The sequence below is a fragment of the Diceros bicornis genome, chromosome 14 (genome assembly GCF_020826845.1).
Source record: "Diceros bicornis minor isolate mBicDic1 chromosome 14, mDicBic1.mat.cur, whole genome shotgun sequence".
Lineage (NCBI taxonomy): Eukaryota > Metazoa > Chordata > Mammalia > Perissodactyla > Rhinocerotidae > Diceros > Diceros bicornis.
The window spans coordinates 45,277,980-45,292,333 of record NC_080753.1 but is presented as its reverse complement, the minus strand read 5'-3'; the positions used below and the strand labels follow the sequence as shown (position 1 = coordinate 45,292,333).

Sequence of the window (14,354 nt, the reverse complement as noted above, 5' to 3'; positions counted from 1 at the left end):
AAAAACTCTGAATAAAATAGGTATAGAAGGAAAGTACCTCAACATAATAAAGGCAATATATGACAAACCCACAGTTAATATCATTCTCCGTGGTGGAAAACTGAAAGCTATCCCTCTGAGAACCAGACAAGGATGCCCACTTTCACCACTCTTAGCTATTGGAAATCCTAGCCAGAGCAATCAGGCAAGAAAAACAAATGAAAGGGATCCAATTTGGAAAGGAAGAAGTGAAACTGTCACTATTTGCAGATGACATGATTTTACACATACAAAACCCTAAAGAATCGACCAAAAAACTTTTAGAAATAATAAACGAATATGACAAAGTTGCAGGACACAAAATCAACATACAAAAATCAGTTGTGCTTCTATACACTAACAACGAAGTAGCATAAAGAGAAATTAAGAATACAATCCCATTTACAATTGCAACAAAAAGAATAAAATATCTAGGAATAAACTTAATCGAAGAGGTGAAAGATCAGTACACTGAAAACTATAAAACATTGTTGAAAGAAATTGAAGAAGACACAAAGAAATGGAAAGATATTCCGTGCTCTTGGATTGGAAGAATTAACATAGTTAAGATGTCCATACTTCCTAAAGCAATCTATAGATTCAATGCAATCCCTATCAAAGTTCCAACAACAGTTTTCACAGATATAGAACAAAGAATCCTAAAATTTATATGGAGCAACAAAAACCCCAAATAGCCAAAGGAATCCTGAGAAAAAAGAACAAAGCTGGAGGTATCACACTCTCTGATTTCAAAATATACTACAAAGCTATAGTAACCAAAACAGCATGGTATTGGCACAAAAAGAGACACACAGATCAATTAAACAGAACCGAGAGCCCAGAAATAAACCCACACATCTTTGGACAGCTAATTTTTGACAAGGAAGCCAACACCATACAATGGAGAAAGGATAGTCTCCTCAATAAATGGTGTTGGGAAAACTGGACAGCCGCAAGCAAAAGAATGAAAGTAGACCATTATCTTACACTGTACACAAAAATTAACTCAAAATGGATTAAAGACTTGAATGTAGGACCTGAAATACAAAACTTTTAGAAGAAAACATAGGCAGTACGCTCTTCTACGTTGGTCTTAGCAGCATATTTTCAAGTACCATGTCTGCCTGGGCTAGGAAAACAACAGAAAAAATAAACAAATGGGACTACATCAAACTAAAAATCTTCTGCACAGCAAAGGAAACCAACAATGAAAAGACAACCTAAAAATTGGGAGAGGATATTTGCAAACCATATGTCTGATAGGGGGTTAATATCCAAAATATATAAAGAACTCATACATCTCAACAACAAAAAACTAACAACCCAATTAATAAATGGGCAAAATATCTGAACAGACATTTCTCCAAAGAAGATCTACAGATGGCCAACAGGCACATGAAAAGATGTTCAACATCATCAACTATCAGGGAAATGCAAATCAAAACTACAATGAAATATCACCTCATTCCTGTCACAATGGCTATAATTAACAATAAAGGAAACAACAAGTGTTAGAGAGGATGTGGAGAGAAGGGAACCCTCATACACTGCTGGTGGGAGTGCAAACTGCTGCAGCCACTGTGGAAAACAGTATGGAGATTCCTCAAAAAATTAAGACTAGAACTACCATACAATCCGGTGATTTCACTGCCGAGTATTTATCCAAAGAACGTGAAAATCTGAATGCATAAAGATACATGCACCCCCTCGTTCATTGCAGCATTATTCACGATAGCCAAGACTTGGAAGCAACCTAGGTGCCCATCAAGGGATGAATGGATAAAGAAGATGTGGTATATATAGACAATGGAATACTACTCAGCCATAAGAAACGATGAAATCTGGCCATTTGTGACAACATGGATGGAACTTGAGGGTATTATGCTAAGCAAAATAAATCAGAGGGAGAAAGTCAAATATCATATGCTCTCACTCATAAATAAAATATAAAAACAACAACAAACAATCACATAGAGACAGAGATTGGATTGGTGGTTACCAGAGGGAAAAGGGGGAGGGAAGGAGGGCAAAAGGGATGATTAGGCACATGTGTGTGGTGATCGATTGTAATTAGTCTTTGGGTGATGAACACAATGTAATCTACACAGAAATCAAAATATAATGATGTACCCCCGAAATTTATATAATGTTATAATTTGCAATGTTACTGCAACAAAATTAAAAAATTAAAAAAAAAAAGAGTTGCTTTTATGGGTTGAATTATGTCCCCCCAAAAGATATCTTGTAGCCCTACGACCTGGTATCTTGAATGTGACCTCATGTGGAAATAGAGTCTTTGTAGATGCAATTAAATTAAGGAGAGGTCACTAGGGTGGGTCGTAATCCAATATAACTGATGTGCTTATAAGAAGAGGAAAACGCTGGTGAAGACAGAGGCAGAGACTGGAGAGGTGCAGCTGAAAGTCAAGGAATGCCGAGGATTGATGGCCACCACCAAAGCTAGGAAGAGGCAAGGAAGAGTCTTAGGGGGAGCGTGGCTCTGCTGACAGCTTGATTTTGGCCTCTAGCCTCCAGACCTGTGAGAGAACAGATCTCTGTTGTTTAAATCCACACAGTTTGTGGTACTTTGTTACAGCAGTCCTAGGAAACTAATACCTTGTGTTCTGGGTGTTTAGCATTTTGCCTGACTAGCTAATGCCTGTTGTTATAGAAGCTACATGCCTACAGAAATCAAACTGCAAACACCTTGAAAGCAAGTATATGCTTTCTTTGTTTTTGGTCCCACTTTGAAAATATACATTTGCCCGCATACAAATATTTTAATCCTTTGTGCAAATAAGTAAATTCTTTAGTACCTAAGGGTATACCAACATAAGGATAATACCTGGTATGCGTAATACAATTCAATAAATTTGTCAGGCTTACATAGTCCAAGGTTGAAGTGTGTTCCACAGTGATTCGTGTGTTCTTTTAAGTAGATCCCAAATCTAGACCTATGTAAACTACGAGGATAAACCACATCTTTTCACACTCCTACTCTCCCTGGTCTTCCTCCAAATTACTACCATCTCTTCTTCCAAATCTGGGCACCCACTGCACTCGTGCTGCTCTTTGGATGCACAAAGCTTCCCATGATGTCTATCCAACCCTACCCTCCTATGAAGTGCTCTTTTCTAGCCTCCCATTAAAGGCAAAAGCATCTGAATTGAAATGCCTGTTTTCTGAGTGAGACTTATCTCAGCTGGGTGGAAGCAATTTGATTAAATCAGTTCACTTTAAGGAATTAATGGCAACCTATTTGATTTTCCCAAGGATATTTGCATTTTGAAAGAGGAAAATTATTAACATAAATTAGTCTTTTATTAATAGAAACTTAGCATGCTAAACAAAGAATCGCATGGTGTCAAGAAGAGATTTTGAAGGAGATGGTCTTTCATTATTCATTAAATGCTACCGTTAGATAATAGCCTAACCTAACACTTTGGTAAGGCAACCATGTTTCCCAATTCTGGTCACTTGTGGGCACATAAAGGAAGACTGTATTGTGCAGATTTGGGCAATTTAAGATGAGTATTTACATTCATATTTAATATTCATGGAATTTTTAGGGTAAAAACATTTTTAGGATTTACAATAAGGTACACCCAGGTTTAAATTCTGGAGTCATGTTACAGGACAATATTGAGCTAATGATCTAACTTCAGAGTGTTGGAACATACTCTACCTGAAATTAAAATGAAGTGACAAAGTACTTATACATCGTCTGGCACAGTGCCTGACCTTTATTCATTCAGAAATATTTATCGTGTGCCTATGATGTCCCAAACACACAGTACATGATCAATAAAAGTTGTTTTATTTCCTTTGTTTGTTGGCAAATACACACACAAAATATGCAGCAGCACGTCATTGTAAAGATTGAAACACACATATAATCAATTATGTCCAGAAAAATATCACATTTACCAATTAGATTGTTATTATTTCTCTTTGCCATACCACTTCCAGTTTTGTATATGAACTCCCTTCTACGCAATGTATAGTTTATATCGTCGAGTTAATCTCAGAGAGATTTGAATTACATTAAGTATTCACGTGAAGCGAGAGGCAGCTGTTGTGTTATGGTGTTTGGGCTAAAGCAGCATTACTAACTACTTGGATGGATTTTAACGATGTTTTTGATACAGAAAATTTTTGCTTTAAATATAGTATGAAGGAAAAATATTTTTTATTCTTTTTATTAAGTAAATATTATATATACATGGTATATAAATTGGAAAAATCTGTTTCTTAAGTTTATGGAGCCATGAAGTTAAATTTTTCAAAACAAAATTTGTTCTGATCAACTAACTGAGCTTTCAGAAGTTGCTTCTTTCCATTCTGTACAGGAACATTTCAGGTGCTGGCACCTCTTTCTTCCCTAATACGATGTGATATATAAAGATAAAGGGTGTTTAAGGTCATGGCTTAGATTTACCCTTGAGCCTCTATCAATAATTAAGCTCTGAAAACCTTCTAGGAAACAATTCTTTTTGTTTTCGAAGGTTAATTGCAGAGTTTTTCTGTGTATTGATCATTGATCAAATATTCCATTAGCAAATTAGTTAGTTAACTCAACGTATTTGATTGCGTCTGTTTGCTAGCTGTATAAAACCCCTCAGAAGTCCATTTTTGCTTCTAGGCATATCTCTATACTCTAGTATTATGTGGCTTTGAATATGGTTTGTACCACACAAAAAAGGTACATTGCTCAACCAATGAATACCACATCATGTCTTTATTTTTTCAGTCTGTCCATCTCTCCTTGCCTTCTTATCATTTGTATATTAATATAAAAATAAGATAATCAATAATGTTGATCAGTCAGAATCATCTCTGTAGTTTTCTCAAGACTTTTCAGTCTAGGCTGATATTGGTCAGCTATGATTTGGGTTGACCTTAGTCAAGTCATTTCACCTGGTTAGGCCTTAGGTTTCTCATCTATAAAGCAATGGTGTAGAAATCAAGATTTTTTTCTGATTTAATTTCCAGTGATTCCATTACTTGAATTTTTGTGCTGGGCAATGCTGCTGCATTCGCAGGTGCACTACAGAAGCACTCCCCCTGGAGATGGTTATCATTTGGGATCATGTTCAGGTAGTGATGAAATTGTAGCAGAGACTAGTCTAGAAAACTCAGAGGTTGTGACATTGGGGATAGCACACAGTGGGCTAAAGTTTGCTCTGAAGGTTTGCCTTTGGCGACCTAAAAAACTGTCAAAGTGTTTGGGACTATTTCTGATCTATTTATGAATAGGACCTGAGGAGCCAGGGTTAAAAAAGTTACTTCCCTAAAAGGTCTTCTGTAGGCTCACACTGGTTTTGAACTACATACTTTAGGCTGCTAATTAGACATGCAAGCTTGGACAACCTGATTCAATTTTAATTGTCTCCATTTATCAAATTAGTGAAGCTAATGACTGGATTTTTATTTTGCTGCATTTTACATAAAGATGTTTGTTCAACTCAAACTGGTATCTTTGTATGTATGTGTGAATTTATTGAGTCAGCAAGTTTTGATGAGCACATACTATGTATCAGAAACTATGTTAGGTAGGTCAGGGGACAGGGCTTCACACTATTACCAAAGGAGACTTTGACTTTTTCCCAGGATTTGTTTATTTTATACTTGCAACAGAGAGAAAGGTATCATTTCTGAAAATGCAGCTTTGAGGCCCAAAGTATATTAAACCCATGACAGTGCTATGTCTCTGTGTTTCTATCTCATCTTTGTAATCTTTGTGAATAGAGGTATTTTCAGTTCACCATGTAATTTGCTAAGCATGAGTATCCTGGTGTCACCTATTAAGCCAAAGTAACCAAATTAATAAAGCTAAACTATAATATGTAAAACTTTGAGATTTATAGATAGAGAGTGTAATAGCCTGTTTGAAGACCCAACATACTGTTATTGTCTTCTGTTTCTGGATACATTTCTGATGACACTTACCAAATATTAAAGCCATCCCCTCTCAGAGTCTTACCTAATCACCACAGGAAGTTGGTAGTACTCTATTTTTGCTTTTTATTATTTTAGCTTTGGTATTTTCTCTCATTTTCATCTGTGGAATCTGAACAAAGATCTATTCCAAAAGAATTTTTGGTAGGTCAGTTGTTGATCTATGATACAAGCTCAATGAACTAACAAATGTCTCTGCTCTGGATAGCTATTAGGAGCACTTTGCGCTTATGGACACAACACATCTTAATAAAAACTGTTCTTTCACTGTCTAAATTCTGCTTTCTCAACCAAAGCACACTAGTATATAAGAACCAAGGAGGAAAATTGAGAAAATGATACCTAATGCCTGAACATTCGTCTCTGGACTGGTCTTTATCCTAAAGGCTCAGGAGTCATATGCTGTTTCTTGTTACTCTTACTCAGAGACAGTCCCATTAAAGTTACTTTCTGCCAGATGATTGTATTTCAAGCTCAACCTAAAATTCTGAAGTGAGTGAGACATAGGTCAAGGTCACCACAGTTTTGTGTGGGCCACTCCATGAGATTAATCCTCATGTACATGAATATTTATGTAAATACTCTATTTCCATCAATTATTCTAATTTTTACATACTGAAAAAGAGGTTTACTGTATTTATTCTAAATCTCCCACTGGGCGATGTGAAGCAGTGTGTCATAGGCTATATGAAGCCATGATATAAATATGGTTTATTCTCCTGGCACAAGAAATTTACTGAAAGATTTTGAAGAGAAAATAAATGTATTGATCCGTTAAGCATATAAAAATATCATTGCATTAAATATGCATACATGTGTAATAAGGAATGCACTGCTCATTTGAAGTTTTGAAATGAAAGAGACATCAATGATATTTCCTCCAGTGAAGTCCTCCAGTTTAATTCCTTAGCCATTATCTCCCTCCCTCATCTCTCTGGGCACGTATTTATTTTTCTCTGCCATTAGGAGCTCTAAAAGGGAAAAGTTTGAAGAGTCTTGTTTTAAGCAATGTGTGTGTGAATGGGTGCAGGGGCAGGCAGTAATAGGCACAGTATTGTATAGTCTCTTTTCTTCCTTCTGTCGTCATATTAAGATTTATCTACTCAAACAAATAATGTCCTGATCTCCGTTGACTTATTTGAGAGTAATGTTGAGTTCCGTTACCAATGTAAATAGAGGAAATAGAGATAGCATGGAGGGACAATATTGTATACTTTTAAAATATATGAATGCTGACAGACCTCCCATTTTTTTAATCTAAAAAAGTTCACAAAGCCTAAAGCGTAACATAGAATGATCTGGAAGAATGTTTGCCTTGGCCGGTGACAGTTTAATGTGCACTTTCTCTTACTTTGTAGTTTTCTCTTACTTGGAACACATTTGCTTACTTAAATGTTAGTCATTTTGTCACTGACTAGGTGCCTTGAGAAACTCAAGGGTGGCTTTGGAAGCAATTAACTGTTTTTCCAAGTTGTTTCTTTTCCTTTTGTATGTTAAGGAGATGTAACCACCAGCCATCCTGAAACTGACCAAGCCTCATGCTGAAAGCTATGCTCATGACCTTTGCCTTATTTTTAATGCAAAGATCTCTCCCAGAGGAGCTTAGCCCTCATTATGTGGAAGCATGTTCTCCAACTGAGCCTGTGCAAGTGAACACCTGCCTCTCCCTTTTGAATATTCATTCCCCAACCAAATAAAAGTTCCTGCTTCCCTTTGCTCAGGGATGTCATGACTTTGGAAATGATTCCTCATGGCCTCCTATTTGCTGCAAATACACATTACTTTGTGAGACAACTTCCAATGGTGTAGAGTCTTATTTAACTCGCCAGAAGGCGAGCCCACTTGGTTCGATAACAATTTATATATGCCTCGTAACTGTAACCATTCAGCTCAGAAATAGCCTCTTCCATAGTTTTTCTTGACACCCAGAAGACATGGGTACCTCCACTTATTTCCCAGTCACTATGAGCAGCTACTATAATGAGTATTGCCTTTTTAGTTCTTAGAGTAGTCTCTATCTTGTTGTTAATTATTTTGATAAGTTCATACCCCATGTGTCCAAATCTTGTATGTCTTTTATATATATATGTATAATGTATATAATATACATAAAATATATGTATGTAATAATATTATATAACATAATATATAATATATAATGTGTATATATATACAATGTTATGTTGTATTTTATGTATCACATCTATATAACATATTTCATGTGTGCCCAAATTGTTGCATAATGTCTATATTGCCCATGGAATACCTTCAATAGCAAGTTATTGATCAAAATTTCCAGGGGCCAGCCCAGTGGCGTAGTGGTTAAGTTTGTGTGTTCTGCTTTCATGACCCAGGGTTTGCTGGTTCAGATAGGCGAACGGTAAAACCTATTTACTGTTCATCAAGCCATGCTGAGGTGGCATCCCACATAGAAGAACTAGAAGGACTTACAACTAGGATATACAACTATGTACTGGGGCTTTGGGGAGAAAAAAGAAAAAGGAAGATTGGCAACAGATGTTAGCTCAGAGCCATTCTTCCTCAAAAAAAAAAAAATAGGATAAATGAGCACCTGGTGTCCACTGTACTTCATTGCTCCACACTCCAGGGCTGGCAAAAAAAAAAAAATTCCAATAATACAGATCAAGTTAGAAATGCATCCAGTTTGCAAAATATATTCCATAAAGCCATATTTGTTTGGGGGTGTTGATAGACATCTCTTAAAAAATGGGTACTATGGAAAATTAATTTGAGGTCTGCTAAGTAAAAGCAATTCGAAAACATTTATTACAGAACTTTGTAGACTCTTTTGTATGTAATGTGTGCTATGGATATTTAAAATGAGGATATAACATATAGAGGTTGCTAATCTTATTTAAAAATGGTAGGCCAGGGGCCGGCCCAGTGGCGTAGGAGTTAAGTTCGCGTGCTCTGCTTTGGCAGCCCTTGGTTTGCAAGTTCAGATCCTGGCTGCAGACCAATGCACTGTTTGTCAAACCATGCTGTGGCGGTGTCTCGTATAAAGTAGAGAAAGATGAGCATGGATGTTAGCCCAGGGCCAATCTTCCTCAGCAAAAATAGGAGGATTGGCAACAGACGTTAGCTTAGGGCTAATCTTCTTCACAAAAAAAAAAGTAGGCCATCTCCAGTTCAGTATCTTGATTGGTGGACTAGAATTTGATAGGGTACATTACAGGAAACATCAGATATTTAGGAAACAACTAGAGGGTCCAATTTTATACTTTGTAGCTAAAGATACTATAAAAGCACCTCTGTCAATAACATTTTAACTCCTGGTCCTGAGGAACTATTTTCACATCTTGACATTCTCCCAGGAAACTCCAGTTTCCTGTGTTAGGAAACTGCAGTGTTAACTCAGTGTTTAGAAGCCAGCTTCTCAACAATTAGTCAAGATAATGAAGGGAAGTTGTACAGTTTATCAAATCACGTATTTATTGACCACTGAATAAGTGTTATTACAAGGAGAGATGTAAATGTAACCATTGTTCTCATGGTATTGATTCCAGGGACTCTGGGGCAAAGATTATTGTTAGAATATTTCTCTGGCTGTACCCCTGAGAGAAATATATCTAGAATTCTAGCCTCTTTCAAAGTATCACCCACCCTATCCCCACACATATAATTTTCAGAGTCCAGAGAATTAGTCCATAAATTTTTAATAAATTAGTCCTCCAAACTCCCTTCTAGAAAATGTCATCCTCCCCCTTCCTTATTCCTTTTAAATATTTCTGCTTCTCAGACTTCTTAATGTTTTTCAGGCTATAGGAATGTGATATGCCACGGGTTCTGATAATGAACAGTGTTCCATGAGGATGCACATGGGCTCGTCATTACTCAAGTTACCACAGTTGTCCATCTGTCATTGGTACTTACTCCTATTGCAACAGAGCCCTGAGAGCTTAGCCAACACCATAGGGATTACCAGGTTCCCACGTGTCTACCAAGGTCTTGGTTGCAGTAAATGTTACCATGGTGTGCTTAGTGAGGATGCTCCCATGTCAAGGGCATGTTTTCATATTGTACCAAAATCTCTATGGGCCAGAGGCATGCTTTGTTGTTCAGAGCCCTCAATATTCTAAACTCATGTTCTGCCTCAACTATGTTGAAAGGATCCAAAAGCAATACTCTCATGTGCTTCCAATATCTTATGGAGTATGTAAAATAGCTCTCTTTCAGTTTTCACTTTCAGTCCCTTCTCACTCTAGGTTTCAGATTTGAGGGCTCTCGCAGAGGACAAATCTGTGAGGTAAATACTATAAATGTAATTATCTCCCACTCACCTCCTCCCATATGATTGGAGGCATAGTTCCCACATCCAACTTTTGTGTTGGAATCTTCTTTCCCTTGAAATAATTTATTCTCTAGCTGGTTCCTTAGGCTGCCACATACTTTGATGATTGGTAAGTGTGTCTTTGAGACGTATCCAGATAATCTATATTCTTGGAAATATAATATAGTTGGAAAAAAACAAACATTAAAGTATGTTGCATCCTGTAATATTTTTTTCTCTATTTCAAGTTGAATTAAATAGTGTTACCCATCTAAGGTAGGAATGTAGGGTTGAAAACAGAAGATTCTTGAAGACAGCTTCTTTTCCTGCCACTTGTAATTCTAAATTCAAAGAAGCGATTTTACTGGATATGTTAGTAAGGGAGGGGCAAGATGCCTCTGAAGATTCTTGAAGACAGCTTCTTTTCCTGCCACTTGTAATTCTAAATTCAAAGAAGCGATTTTACTGGATATGTTAGTAAGGGAGGGGCAAGATGCCTCTGAAGGGAGAAAGGTTGGGAATAGACAAAGAAAGTTTTCTCCAAGCTAAAGGAAAGGATAGCGGTTTCTGAGATCCATGAGGATTTGGGATTTAAGAACCACTGTCGCATAACACAAGGTGGTGGTTAGATTCCAGGAAAATAGCTAAACTGAACTTTAGGCATTGGAACTCCCAGCCACGGAAACATCTCCTATCCTAGGTGACATGGTAACTTCTAGATTTCAAAGACTCCACAGGCATGAATAATAGTCTTCCAGGGGTAACTAGGGCAGACTGAAGGACTCAAATGTTTGTCTCCATTTAAGATCTCTGGATGACTGAATAATCATGAGGAAGGGAGCCCCAATAATTACCAGAGTTAAATTTCCCACCAATCTGGATAGTAGGAGCTTGGAGTTGAATTTAATTGTAACTAAAGAAAATGCAGATCTGAAGACTTGTACCTGCAAGAGCAATTTAATTAACTTCAGAATGTAATCCAGAAACAATAAGAAACTTAATTAGAATCTTCGACCTCATGAAACTTACATTTGATAATTTACAGCACCTAACTTACCTCTTCTAACAATGCGAGGCAGTATATGTTAAGTGCCAAAATGAGTACAGTGTATAAGAATTTTAAAATTTCAAAGCAGAACATACATTTGAGCATAATATGAGAGAAGTATTCAGAGAGATTAAGTGACTTCTCTTGAGCCATAAATAGGCGGCAGATACGAATAGCAGAGAAAAAAGGGGAACATACCCAAATAGTCAAACAGCATGAGCAAGACTATGGGCAGGAAAGAGAGTCATGTTTTCAGGGAAGAGTGAAGAGACCAGCCTGACTAACAGATATGAATGAGAGCATGGGGAAGCAGATTCACTAAGGAAATTGTTAGGACATAATGTCAGACCTTAGCATCTCATGTTACACCACAATCCCCAAACCTACCATAGACCAGAGACTATTCAGTTCAGCATTTAAATGAATTAAATGAATGAGCTAACAATCAAAAATCTGTATAAGAAATAGATATCAGTTATAAAGTAAATACTATGTGCTAGGCTTTGCATTGGGTGACTTACCTATACTCTTTCTAATCCTCATTATAAATAGACATAGGAGGTATTAGTGTCTCCATATTACAGATGAGAAAACAAGGACTGAAAAAGATTGAATGACTTACTTTAAATCAAATAGACTGAAAGTGCTAAGCTATGAGCTATGATTCACGGCCAAATCCATCCCTGGCAAAAGCCTGGACATTTTATTTTAACTATACCACATTATCTCTACCATTAAAATATATTAACAATTCAATAGATGAGTTCTCGTATTCTAGGAGAATATATAACTAAAGTAAATAATTAATTGAAAGTAAATACAAAGATGACCATGTCTTATTTTCTTTCAGCTAGAATGTCATGTTTGAGGAATTTTAAGAATAAGATGAAATTAAGCTTTCTGTTGATTTAGAGCCATGTCCAATAATCAGGTGGAAGACACATGAAATTTACATCATTTAACAAAGCCAGATAAAATCAGAAGAGAATAAAATTTCACTGTGCAGAGCCACAGATTATTTTTTACTTAATAGGAAAAATAACAGAACATGACTGTAGTGGATTGAATGGTGGACGCCCAAAAGATATGTCCACCCACAACCTGTCAATGTTCCTTTTTTGGGCATGTGAACTTATTTGAGAAGAGCGTCTTTGTAGATATAATTAAGGCTATCGAGGTGAGATCATCCTGGATTAGGGTGGGCCCTATATCCAATGACAAGTGTCCTGAGAAGACAAGAGAAGGGGAGAAGACAGGACACAGAAGAGAATGGCACGTGAAGGAGGCCGAGACTAGAGTGATGCTGACACTAACAAAGGAACCACTGGAGCCACCAGAAGCTGGAAGAGGCTTTGAACTGCTTCTCCTTCAAAGCCTCCACAAGGGACCAATACTTAATTTTGGATATCTGGTCTACAGAACTGTGAGAGAATAAATTTCTGTTGTTTTAAGCCACGCGGTTTGTTGTAATTTGTTATCGCAGCCCTAGGAAACCAATACAATGACAACATGCAGTTTAAGCCACAAACGCATTTGAGTTAAAAAATTCTCTCTTCTACATGGAAAGATTCTAGCCCTACACCAACTGAATAGTTTCTCCATGGACAAAACAAACAAATAAAATAAAATAAAATAAATAAATAAAACAACATTGATTGGTATACTGGGATGGGGACTCAGTCTGCTTCTGGAAAGTTTTCTTAACTGAATTTTCTTGTAAGCAAAAATAGGACGCTATGAGGAAGTACCAGAGTTGCTAGAATTTATTCTTTTCTGGTCATCAGAGAAATTTGAAGAACAAGTCACCACATGTTTGAAAGTACAAATGCATATGTTTACTCATTTCTAAGCTCAGAATTTAGGCTTTCATACATCTTACTTTCCTCAACTTAAAACAGAAATACATTTATACAAAGTGAGTAGTGCCCTCATGCTCATGTGAAATGAATATTTGATGATTCAGTTATAAATCACATACAAATGCCCCACAAATAAAGCATTTATTATAAATTTAATTACTTATATGATGTATTTTGTTTTTATGAGACCAATACTGTAATAGTTTTTTTAATCATAGAAACACTTGATTATATAACCCCCATAAAGAAGAATTAGTATTCTCATAAATAATGGTGCCTACATTTAGAAATAGAGAATGACCAAATTCTGGAGCTCATCCTTCAGTGCTATATTTGCAGACTATAAATCCCTCTTAGGGACACATGAATATTTTACTTATCTTAGCCATTTGTTGGAAGGGTTTCCCTCCCTTGATTTAAAACATGATGGCACATATAACAGCCTTCTAAAATCCAAACCCAAATAACATATTTTCGTATTCACAGTATAGAATGACTCTTACCTCCTCCCATCTCATCTCTACTCTTACGCTCTAAAAATGCTTACTTGACTCAAAGTCCACTCAGTCTGTGAAGCCTCTGTTATCCTGGTTGGAAATCATTGTTCTAAATATGTTTTACTGTTACACAACTTTAAAAAAACTTACCACCTGCTGGCATACGTTATGCTGATTTACTGGTGGTGTACTGCTCCCCTGTAAAGGTAAAAGCTACGTAAGCAGAGGTGGCAAGTCACTTTCACTTGATAGGTCACCTCAATGACTGGCAGTGAGGTGCCATGTTGAGAGGGATCTGAAGGCCACGCTTTGGCTCAGCAGGAAAAATACAAAACAACATCCTGATCAAATAAGAATGTTTGCTATACAAGTGAGGACTTTTGCTCATTCTATCCTTCAAGGTAGGACCATATTGCATTTATCTGTCTATGTCCAAACCAGCCTAGCACTGGGACACATGTTTATTTCCTATCAACCTCTTAAGTTCATAATAACTTCACCAGAATTAGTCACACATGCGTGATCTCTTGCTCATGGAATTCTAGGCTCCTCTTCCTTCAGTTGGCTTCAAACCTCTTTATTTCAGCTCCCTCAGGTCCCTGATTTGTTTGCATTATCCTTCCTTTTCTTGGTTTATACTTCTTTGGATTAATAACTTGTTTAAGATTATTCGTTGTGAAAAA

The 14,354-nt window shown here is 36.7% G+C and overlaps 1 long non-coding RNA gene across 2 annotated transcripts in view; it reads right to left on the bottom strand.

Annotated features, from left to right (window-relative positions):
- Window positions 1-13,419: 13,419 nt before the first annotated feature.
- The window catches only part of LOC131414097 (uncharacterized), a 64,923-nt gene continuing 63,988 nt past the window's right edge, over window positions 13,420-14,354 (bottom strand). For both annotated transcript variants that reach the window (XR_009222108.1, XR_009222109.1), the window contains one exon: window positions 13,420-13,869. This is a non-coding gene — a long non-coding RNA (uncharacterized LOC131414097). The remainder of the gene's footprint in view (window positions 13,870-14,354) is intronic.